At 43.0% G+C, this 12,472-nt stretch overlaps 1 protein-coding gene across 4 annotated transcripts in view; it reads right to left on the bottom strand.

Annotated features, from left to right (window-relative positions):
* Positions 1 to 12,472, bottom strand: part of ZNF609 (zinc finger protein 609) — a 240,999-nt gene that overhangs the window by 96,413 nt on the left and 132,114 nt on the right.

Genomic DNA, 12,472 nt, shown 5'->3' with positions numbered 1-12,472 from the left:
ATGTGTGGCTCCTATGCTATACACACTGAGTATAGGTGCTAAATGAAAGGGACTGGTAAGTAAATACAAATTAGATACAAATTAGAAACTGTTATTAGGAAACAAATAGGTCATGTGATAAAGAGAACAATGAGAAGGGAGCTACCACGGGTAATCAGAGATGGCATCTCTAAGACTGGATTTTTTCTTTTTTTTTTTGAGACAGAGTCTTGGTCTGTCACCTAGGCTGGAGTGCAGAGGCCTGATGTCGGCTCACTGCAACCTCTGTCTCCCAGGTTCAAGTGATTCTCCTGCCTCAGCCTCCCAAGTAGCTGGGATTTCAGGCATGCACCACCATGCCTGGCTAATTTTTGTATTTTTAGTAGAGATGGGGTTTCATCATGTTGGTCAGGCTGGTCTTGAACTCCTGACCTTGTGATCCGCCTGCCTCGGCCTCCCAAAGTGCTGGGATTACAGGCATGGGCCACCGCGCCTGGCCTAAGTCTGGGATTTAAACTGAGGCCTGAAAGATAAGATGAGAAGGAGCCATCCATGTGAAGAACCAAGGGATAAGCACTACAGGCCGAGGGAACAGCATATGCAAACTCCTAAGGCAAGAAGAGCACAGTGGCCCACGCCTGTAATCCCAGCACTTTGGGAGGCTGAGGTGGATGGATCACAAGGTCAGGAGTTCGAGACTAGCCTGGCCAATATGGTGAAACCCCGTCTCTACTAAAAATACAAAAAAATTAGCTGGGCATAGTGGTGCATGCCTGTAATCCCAGCCCAGCTACTCCAGAGGCTGAGTCAGGAGAATCACTTGAACCTGGGAGGCAGAGGTTGCAGTGAGCTGAGATTGTGCCACTGCACTTTAGCCTGGGCAACAGAATGAGACTCCGTCTCCAAAAAAAAAAAAAAAAAAAAAAAAAGAGCTTGGCATATATTTATATATTTGAGATCCATATTTCAGATATTTCATTTCATATTACTAGACACACCATGGAAAAACAAGTCTGCTGATTCTAGAAGCTCAGGAGGCCGAGGGAATGGGCAACATTAAAACAGCTAGCCAAATGTTATCCAGTGAGTTCACAAATTATTTATTAAGCTACCAATCATGAAGATACTATGATCTATGGACAGCCCACTTATCCAAAGTCTGAGAAAAATAAGAGCTATGATGGTGGGGTCGGTTTTCTGTCAATAGCAGTCATTGTCATTCCAAATGACACTACGAGAGCAGGGCTGATTTCCATTACTTAAATGGCATCCTCAAACCCATCACAGACTTTACCCCAAGCCTCCTTAAAGTGATTTACACACTGGAGTAATTATCTTATTAAAGGAGGTGGGAAGCGGCCAGGTTTTAGTCCCAGTTTTTTGCATTTATCTGTATAACCTTAAGTAAGTCACTTCACTTCTCCAAACTTCAAGACATGAAGTAGCTGGAGGTTATGACCCCTAAGGATATTGTATCAGGACTCGTTCAGCTAGAAGTGATATAAAATCACTGCCAACCTGATTCAAAAAGAGAATTTAGTGGCTCTCGTGTAACTGAAAAAGTCCAAATCAGGCATGGCCTGATGTAGGGGCTCAAATGATGTCTTGGGGCCCAATTTGGAACCCTCCCTCTCTTGGTGTTTTCTCTGGCACAGCTGCATTGTCAGCCAGGATCTCCTCCTGGATGGCAAGGTGGCTGTAGCACTTCAAATTTTTTTTTTTTTTTTTTTTGAGACAGACTCTTCCTCTGTTGCTCAGGCTGGAGTGCAGTAGCAAGATCTCAGCTCACTGCAACCTCTGCCTCCTGGGTTCAAGTGATTCTCCTGCCTCAGCCTCCAGAGTAGCTGGCATTTCAGATGCCCACCACCACACCCAGCTAATTTTTTGTATTTTTAGTAGAGACAGGGTTTCACCATGTTGGCCAGGCTGGTCTCAAACTCCTGACCTCAGGTGATTCACCTGTCTCAGCCTCCCAAAGTGCTGAGATTACAGGCGTGAGCCACCATGCCCAGCCCAAATTTTATAAACTCATAGCTCCAAACCCAGTAGAAAGAGACACATTCTTTTCTAATCACACTAACAAAAATCCTTACATTCATTCTGATTGGACCAGCTTCTGGAGTTTAAGTCAATGGCCCTCAAAATCTTTACATTTTGTGACCAGGCGCACTGGCTCATGCCTCTAATCCCAGCACTTTGGGAGGCCGATGCAGGTAGATTGCTTGAGCTCAGGAGTTAGAGACCAGGCTGGGCAACATGCTGAAACCCTGTCTTTACCAAAAATTCCAAAATTAAAAAAAAAAAATTAGCCAGACTAAAAAAAATTAGCCGGATGTGGTGTCAAGAGCCTGTAGTCCCAGCTACTCAGGTGGCTGAGGTGAGAGGATCACCTGAGTTCAGAAGGTGGAGGTTGCAGTGAGCTGAGATCATGCCACTGCACTCCAGCCTGGGTGACAGAGTGAGACCCTGGCTTAAAAAAAAAAAAAAAAAAAAAATTTGAGCATATGTTCTCCAAGTCTGCCTTTTCTGGTTTTAATTTAAAACAAACAAAAACAAAACAAAACATAGTGCACCTGTAGTTTTTGTCTGCCCAGAATCCCTCTTTTCTGCAGAAAACTGCCTTAGTCCCACTCCATGTGTTCCTAGTAAGATAACAATCACAGTGCCCTTTCAGCTACCTGGCTCTGGGAGTCGGTTCAGTATCAACCTATTCTTACAGTTCTTCTAAAGTAAACTGCTGATGGAATATTTCTCTAGTCTTTTAAGAGGGCAGGGTCATGCTTCATCCTTAATATGTGTGTTCATGATATAAAACCCCTCAAACCTCTCCTAATCTTAAAAGTATTAAATTTTTACATCTTCCTCAAACATAATACTTGATTGACAGTCAGGGAGTTCCAACACAAAACTATTAATATATGGTGAGAGAGCAAACACCAACCCTTCTTATCCACTCAATTATACTATGAAATGAGTTATGGTTGAATCATCAGAATGTTCTGGAATGTCCGGGTACAGTGGCTTACACCTGTAATCCCAGCACTGATGGAGGCCAAGGTGGGTGGATCACTTGAGTCTAGGAGTTTGAAATCAGGCTGGGCAACATGGTGAAACCCTGTATCTACAAACAAACAAACAAACAAACAAACAAAAAAACCCAAAACATTAGCCAGGTGTGGTGGCACGCACCTGCAGTCCCAGCTACTGGGGAAGCTGAGGTGGGAGTATTACGTGAGTCTGGGAGGCGGAGGTTGCAGTGAGCTGTGATTGCACCACTGCACTCCAGCCTGGTTAAGATAACAAGACTCTCTCAAAAACAAACAAGAGAACATTCTGGATGACTCTTATTTCTCCTAGAACAACTCGATTTTTCAGACTATGAAAGGCCAGATTACCAGAATTTCACTGCAGCATTAACATTTTTGTGTCAATTAGCTATAACTTAAAACATTATTTTTATTTTATTTATTTATGTATTTTTTTGAGACAGAGTCTTGCTCTGTTGCCCAGGCTAGGGTGCAGTGGCATGATCCCAGCTCACTGCAACTTTCGCCTCCTGGGTTCAAGCGATTCTCCTGCCTCAGCCTCCCAAGCAGCTGGTATTTCAGATGCCCGCCACCATGCCCGGCTAATTTTTTTTTTTTTTTTTTTTTTTTTTTTTTAGTAGAGGGTTTCACCAGGTTGGCCAGTCTGGTCTTGAACTCCTGACCGCAGGTGATCTGCCTGCTTTGGCTTCCCAGAATGCTGGGATTGTGGGCCTCGTGAGCCACCACGCCTGGCCAACTTAAAACATAATTTTAAATGCTTGAACAGAATTATTACCATTATTATTTTTTTGAGACAGAGTCTCACTTTGTCACGCAGGCTGGAGCGTAGTGACGCGATCCCAGCTCACTGCAGCCTCCACCTTTTGGTTTCAAGCAATTCTCATGCCTTAGCCTCCCAAGCTGGGATTACAGGCACCTGCCACCAGAGCTGGCTAAATTTTTTGTACTTTTAGTAGAGATGGGGTTTCACCATGTTGGCCAGACTGGTCTCGAATTCCTGGCCTCAAGTGATCCATCTGCCTTGGCCTCCCAAAGTGCCGGGATTATTGGCGTGAACCACCATGCCCAGCTGAATAGAATTATTTTGAACAAACAAACCACTATTCATTTGACCAATTAACTATAAATGGATATTTAAGTTGTCCTAATTTTCACTTGTATAAACAAGGCTGAGAGAAATATCTTCTTCTTTTTTTTTTTTTGAGGCAGAGTCTTACCTCTGTTGACAAGCTGGAGTGCAGTGGTGTGATCACAGCTCACTACAGCCTTGACCCCCAGAGCTCCAGTGATCTACCTGGTCTGCCAAGTAGCTGAGACCACAGGCACATTCCACCAGGTGATTTAAAAAAGGCCGGGTGTGGTGGCTAATGCCTGCAATCCCAGCAATTTGGGAGGCCAAGGCGGGCGGATCACCTGAAGTCAGTTCAAGACCAGCCTGGCCAACATGGTGAAACTCCGTCTCTACTGAAAATAGAAAAATTAGCCAGGCGTGGTGGTGCGTGCCTGTAGTCCCAGTTACTTGGGAGGCTGAGGCAAGAGAATCACTTGAACCTGGTGGGTGGAGGTTGTAGTAGGTTGAGATTGTGCCACTGCACTCCAGCCTAGTGACAGAGCAACACTCTGTCTCAAAAAAAAAAAAAAAAAAAAAAAAAAAAAAATTTTTTTTTTTTAGTAGAGATAGGGTTTCACCATGTTGCCCAGGCTGTTCTCAATCTCATGGGCTCAAGCGATCTACCCACCTCGACCTCCCAAATTGCTGGGATTACAAGCATGAGCCACCACGCCTGGCTGAGAGAAATATCTTTGCACTTGTTTCACTAGTTTCATAGGGTAAAGTCCTACATATAAGCAAGTAAAAGGGTATGCACATTTTAAGGCTTTTTAAAAAACATTTGTTATAGAGACAGGATCTCGCTTTGTTGAGGAGGCTGGTTTTTTTGTTGTTTTTTTTTTTTTTTTTTTTTTTGAGACAGAGTCTCGCTTTGTCACCCAGGCTGGAGTGCAGTGGTACAATCTTAGCTCACTGCAACCTCCGCCTCCCAGGTTCAAGCAATTCTCCTGCCTCAGCCTCCTGAGTAGCTGGGACTACAGGCACCCGCCACCACACCCAGCTAATTTTTGTATTTTTAGTAGATACGGGGTTTCACCATGTTGGCCAGGATGGTCTCGATCTCTTGACCTCATGATCTGCCCACCTTGGCCTCCCAAAGTGATGGGATTGCAGGCGTGAGCCACTGCACCAGGCCTCGGAGGCTGGTCTTGAACTCCTGGACTCAAGGAATCCTCCCACCTCAGCCTCCTCCCAAAGTGCTGGGATTATATGCATAAGTGAGCATGCCTGGCCTTTTAAGGCTTTTTGATACATACTACTCAACCAACTTCCAGGCTTTCTGGAACTTAAAGAAAACTCTATGGTATTGCCTACATTTCCAGAGTAGTTTATTTACTCTTCTCAGGACCTTTTAAAGGTATTATTCAGAAATGTACAAAGTTTTCTACTTTTGAACTTATTTGTCTTTATCTTCAAGGGATAACATTTTGTGTTTGTTTTCAATGCCAACAAACAACAAATGGTTATGGTCAGCACAACCATTAGCTTGTAAACTGACATTGAAAGCTACTGCTCTTATCTTAAGGAGGTCTATACTGATTTCTGGATTCCTTTCCTGGGTTACATGACTACTCAAAACCCAGATAACTTTTATATATATATATACACACACACACACACACACACAAAACTATATATGCATGTATATGTGTGTGTGTTATGTGTATGTAAAATAAATATATATTTTCTCTATATAAAGGCCAGGTGGGTCACGTGTGCAATTCCAACACTTTGGGAGGCCGAGATGGATGGATCATCTGAGGCCAGGAGTTCAAGACCAGCCTGGCCAACATGGCGAACCCCATCTTTACTAATACAAAAATTAGCTGGGTGTGGTGGCACATACCTTTAATCCCAGCTACTCAGGAAGCTGAGGCAGTAGAATCGCTTGAACCCAAGAAGCAGAAGTTGCAGTGAGCTGATAACGCGCCACTGCATTCTAGCCTGGGCAACAGAGTAAGACCCCTTCTCTAAAAATAAATACAGAGCAAAGGGAGAAAAGAGATCAATTTATCCCATACACTCTCTCCCCTACTAATATGTATGACCTTATATTTATCCACAGATAATATTAAAATAGTTCCGACCCAAACACTTCAATACTGAGCACAATCTAAATCCCTCTTAAACCAGGACAATAAAAGGCTAGATTTCCTAGCACACAGGTTGAGAGTTCAGATTTCTAATCAGCAAGTAGTCAGCAGCCAGGAAAGATTTAAGTTCATAAACAAGGACCATGTGCAATGTGTTTTTTTCTTACCTTCTCCATCCAGCCCAAATTCAGCTCTTCAACTTTCTAGCAAACTTTAATGTTTTAGCTTTAATCACAACCAGTATGATCAACCATGCCACATCTAATTTTTTACCAGTATCCATTAGTCTCAATTTTCACTATTGCTTATCTGTGAATACCATCAAGAGCTTTCCAAAAGCATCGAGTTTTTCCTGCCAAATCTCTATAATCTCTGTAAGTGTCTGGGTCTGTTTATAATATGCAAAAATTTTTAGCCATTTGATTTATAATTTTAATCTTATAGAAAGAAAAATCTCACAAAAAAAGTATATCCCTGAGAAGCTCCATAGATGTGGACTATTTTAGGAAGAAGTAGAGGAGGGCCTTGGTTCAGAACAGATGAGATAAGGAAAGAAAGACTATTCAAATAGAAGTAAAGGGGATGAAGATAAATAGGAAGTAATGATTATGACAAATGGACTTTGAAGAGAGCCATCTTGGCTTTAAACAGATCCTCCACTACTGACTGTACAACTTTAGGCAAGTTATTTAACTTCTTTAAGCCACAATTTTCTCATTAGTAAAATAAAAATTATGCTAGTATGTATTGCATAGAGTTATTGCAATAATTAAATGAAATATATAAGAAGCATTTGGTATTGTTGCCTGGAACATAGTCTGATAAATGCTGCTGCTGCTACTGCAGTTTCTGTTGTTATTAAATGTGCCCTAGGGATCCTCCAAAAGGGCTTCATCCACTGACTTTTATCTCAGAACCATGATTAGCCTCATATCAGTAGTTCTTTTCATGCTAAGAACAGGTCAGAAGTGGACTACTAAACCATCAATTAAAAAAATCAATTGAGTTCTTCTTCTTTTTTAGCTTCTCAAGACCACCCTTATTTCAGGTTGGAACATGTGCACACAAAGCAGGGACATCCTCCACAATTCTTGTACCAGTCTATGCTGGGCTCCATCAGAAGAGCTAAAATGGAACTAGCTAGTGTTCATTTGAGCAACCCAGGACCAAATTCAGGAGATAAAGTCCCCAAATAACATTCTGATGTGTAAACCATCTCCCCTATTTGGGTAGCTGAGACATTTTCTTGGTTGCACTATTAAGACTGAGGGCCACAGCCAGGTGTGGTAGCTTATGCCTATAATCCCACCACTTTGGAAGGCTGACGTGGGTGGATAACCTGAGGTCAGAAGTTTGAGACCAGCCTGACCAATATGGTGAAACCCCATCTCTATTAAAAATGCAAAATTAGCCAGGCATGGTGGCACATGACTGTAATCCCAGCTACTTGGGAGGCTGAGGCAGGAGAATTGCTTGAACTCCGGAGGCGGAGGTTACCATTGCACTCCAGCCTGGGCAACAAGAGTGAAACTCCATCTCAAAAAAAAAAAAAAAAAAAAAAAAAGACTACAGGCCAAGCATGGTGGTTCACCCCTGTAATTCCAGCGCTACGGGAGGCTGAGGCAGGAGGACCACCTGAGCCCAGGAGTTTGAGACCAGCATGGGCAACAAAGCGAGATTCCATCTCCACAAATAACAAACAAAAAACAAGACTGAGAAAGAGGTTGCCATCATCTCCAGTAGTCTCTACAGCCTTCCTCTTCCCCTCCTTTTTAAGGTCTCACTCCACTGCCCAGGCTGGAGTGTAGTGGCTTGATTGCAGCACCTCACTGCAGTCTCAACTTTCCGGGCTTAAGCGATCCTCCTACTGGCCGGGCACAGTGGCTCACGCCTGTAATCCCAGCACTTTGGGAGGCCGAGAGTTTGAGACCAGCCTGACCAACATGGAAAAACCCTGTCTCTACTAAAAATACAAAATTAGCTGGGCGTGGTGGCACATGCTTGTAACCCCAGCTACTTGGGAGGCTGAGGCAGAAGAATCGCTTGAACCTGGGAGGCGGAGGTTGCAGTGAGCCCAGATAGTGCCATTACACTCCAGCCTGGGCGACAAGAGTGAAACTCCGTCTCAAAAAAAAAAAAAAAAAGAGAGAGATCCTCCTATCTCAGCCTCCCAAGTAGCTGGGACCACAGGTACCCGCCACAACCCTTAGCTAATTTGACCAGGCTGGTCTCAAATTCCTGGTGGGCTCAAGTGATCCTCACACCTCGAACTCCCAAAGTGTTGGGATTATAGGCATGAGCTACCCCACCTGACCCCTCTTCCCCTTCTTATAGAATAAATGGCATAATCCAAGAGCACAAAGTTTCTCCAGTCAGATAAAACTGGTCAGCAGGTGACAAATCGGTAATAATCCTGTAATTCTCTAAGGAAATGGAGAGAAAGCACTAAATCTCCACTTTAATGAGGCATCTGGCTAATCACTTATCTGAGAAGCAACCTATGGGGGAAAAAATTGGGAGGGACAGCTTCTAATGGAGGGAAATACCTATAATGCAAATACTTTAGCTGTCTTTAAAAAGATTCGGGAGGTCTCTCCCAATCTGCTCCTACCCTTCCCTCTATAACAAGTAGACCTTAATTGTGCAAAGGAAGCTTTCCTGGCTTCTATTATGGTTTTTAGCACCTTCAAGATATCTAGACATTAGTTGTGATCACTTAAGCTTTCTTGGCCTCAGATACCTTATAAGATTAACAAAATGTCAGAATTGTATTCTCTCTTCTAAATTCTAATCCTTTTTTTATTATTTATTTATTTATTTATTTATTTTTGAGACGGAGTCTTGCTCTGTCGCCAGGCTGGAGTGCAGTGGCACCATCTCGACTTACTGCAACCTCTGCCTCCTGGGTTTAAGCGATTCTCCTGCCTCAGCCTCCCAAGTAGCTGGGACTACAGGCGTGCCCCACGATGCCCAGCTAATTTTAGTATTCTTAGTAGAGAAGGGGTTTCACCATGTTGGCCAGGACGGTCTCGATCTCTTGACCCTGTGATTCACCTGCCTTGGCCTCCCAAAGTGCTGGGATTACAGGCGTGAGAAACCGCGCCCAGTCATTTTGTTTTTTTTTTGAGACAGCGTCTTGCTCTGTCACCTAGGCTGGAGTACAGTGCTGTGATCTCAGCTCACTACAACCTCTGACTCCCAGGCTCAAGTGATCCTCCCACCCCAGACACTTGAGGAGCTGGGACCACAGGTGCCTGCCACCATACCTGGCATTTTTTTTTTTTTGTAGAGACAAGGTCTCACTATGTTACCGGCTGGTCTCAAACTCCTGAGCTCAAGCAATTCTCTGGCCTCAGCCTCCCAAAGTGCTGGGATTACAGGCATGAGCCACCACACTCAGCCCTAATCCTATCTAAATACAAACTGGTATGACCATCAAAAGCAGCTATCCTTAACAGCACTACTATTAACTTGAGTTTTATTACCTGTATCCATCAAAATGAGAATCTCTACATTCAGACAGGCATTTTCACTGCCAAGTAGGAACCTCTTCAAAATGCTAGGACTTAGATAAAAGCAGCACCTAAACCCAATGATTCTGGATTGACATCAGGCTTAGGGTCCAAGCATGATAGGTGTTGGAAAAAAAAAAGTCACAATTTTTTTTATGAATGCATGTAGAGACAGAGTCTCACTATGTTGCCTAGGCTGGTCTCACACTCCTGGCCCAAGAGATCCTCCTGCCTCAGCCTCCCAAAGTGCTGAGATTACAGGTGTAAGCCACTACACCTGGCTGAAAATCACAACTTTTGAGCCCCACAGAAATATGTGTATTACAAATATAATACACCCAGTCTCTCACAATCATTTTTAAAAAAAGAGCTAACAAGAAATTAAATAAATCAAGCCAAACTGCAAGAATGGAGGGAGAAAGCATTATATATCAAAAATATCATCTTTGTATTTCTAACAAGTACATACAAAGGACATATATGTCTCACCCATCCTATATATATATATATATATATATATATATATATATATTTTTTTTTTTTTTCCTGAGACAGAGTCTTGCTCTGTCACCCAGGCGGAGTACAATGGCGCGATCTTGGCTCACTGCAACCTCTGCCTCCTAGGTTCAAGCGATTGTCTTGCCTCAGCCTCACTGGTAGCTGGAATTACAGCCGTGTGCCACCATGCCTGGCTAATTTTTGTGTTTTTAGTAGAGGTGGGGTTTTGCCCTGTTGGCCAGGCTCATTTCAAACTCCTGGCCTCAAGTGATCCACAGTGCCTGGCCTGATAACTTCTTTAGAGACTCTACTATCCACATTCGTTTTCAGAAAAATTAACCTGGAGACACCACATTCATAGACAAGCAGGAGTAATTTTCCTTTGTAACACTTATCTCAGGCAGAAGAGCTATTTTTATAGTGTTTCCTTACCAGAATAAACTGCTGGAAGTTTCATGAAGGAGGGTATTCCCTCTTTCATGACTCCTAAAGGTCTCCTTCAACACTCTATACCAGGGGTTAACACTGTGCCTGATCACAGGAAGTACTCCATAAATATTTTTCGAGTATAATCAATGAATACTTTTGAAAATCTAATTAGGTTTACTTTTACTAGTCTCTGCACAAATGCAAGAAAATACACAAATACACCACAATTTTCCAGAAACTTGATGGTTCATCCCTTTTTATTATGCCCTTTGAACTACTGTCCCAGAACTTAATAGTTACTTCAGGATTTATGCAAAAAAAAAAAAAAAAAAAAAAAAAAAGTACTGAAGCCCTACTACTAGTAGGTACTGTGCTGCTAGGTACTACAGATATGCCACTGTCAGATAGATACAGTTTCATCTAAACAATAACCAATCCATACATAAAGGAAGATGGCAAGATAGGATTTTTTCCCTGACCTCTTTCTACACTGAGATGTACAAAGACAAGGCTGAGATTTCAACAACTGGTGGGGTGGCAAGATCCACTTTAGAGAACAATGAGCAGATATTTTCTTCAGATACTCTAAACAGATAAACTAATTCTTTTAGTTTTTGCCATCCTTGTGAGTTAAATTATGTCATTCTCAGTTCTGTAGAGTAGCCTCTCCTAAAACATTGATTAAACAGCAAAGCATTTTCCTTTTGGATCCTCTTCTAGAAAGCAACAGGCAGAGATAACAACTCATAGGAAGAAAAGCTACAAAGAAAAGAAATTATTATCTTAAAGAAAAACATCATTATTCTGGAAATAAAAGACAAGAGCCACAGGTTGCTACATTATAGCTGTCTCTCTGTATGAAATATATGGGAAAGGTTAAAACTAGAGACAACTAATTAAAAAGCATATATGATGGGTCTAATAAATTTGAGAAGTATTTTGTTTTACTGAACTCAAGATTTTTGCTGTCTTTAATTGTGTTCCAATACTGTAATAATCAATATTCTACCCAGTATTCCCATAAAGCACTGGTCCCCAACCTTTTTGGCACCAGGGACCAATTTCCTGGAAGACAATTTTTCCACAGACAGAGGGGGGTTGGCGGGAAGGGGGGATGGTTCAGGGATATAACTGTTCCACCTCAGATCATCAGGCATTTGTTAGATTCACATAAGGAACGCATAACTTAGGTCCCTCTCATGTGCAGTTCACAATAGGGTTCCTGCTCCTATGAGAATCTAATGCTGCTGCTGATCTGACAGGAGGCAGAGCTCAGATGCTAATCCTTGCTCAGCCACTGCTCACCTCCTGCTGTGGGGCCAGGTTCCTAACAGGCCATGGACCAGTACCAGTCTGTAGCTACAAAGGCCACAGTAGAAAACGTTGCTGATACTCATTGTCAGCTCAAGTTATTCTTTTTTTTTTTTTGAGACGGAGTCTCACTCTGTTGCCAGGCTGGAGTGCAGTGGCACGATTTCGGCTCACTGCAACCTCCGCCTCCCGGGTTCAAGCAATTCTCCTGCCTCGGCCTCCAGAGTAGCTGGGATTACAGGCGCACGACGCCACGCCCAGCTAATTTTTTGTACTTTAGTAGAGACAGGGTTTCACCATGTTGCCCAGGCTGTTCTCGAACTCCTGAACTCAGGCAATCTGTCTGCCTCAGCCTCCCAAAGTGCATGAGCCACAATGCCCGGCTTAATAGTTATTCTTTTTTTTTTTTTTGAGATGGAGTCTGGCTCTGTCGCCCAGGCTGGAGTGCAATGGTGCAATCTCGGCTCACTGCAAGCTCTGCCTCCCGCGTTC

This window comes from Macaca mulatta, chromosome 7, assembly GCF_049350105.2.
Source record: "Macaca mulatta isolate MMU2019108-1 chromosome 7, T2T-MMU8v2.0, whole genome shotgun sequence".
Taxonomy (NCBI): domain Eukaryota; kingdom Metazoa; phylum Chordata; class Mammalia; order Primates; family Cercopithecidae; genus Macaca; species Macaca mulatta.
Note: the sequence above shows the minus strand (reverse complement) of the source record. Positions and strands in the feature narration are given on the sequence as shown.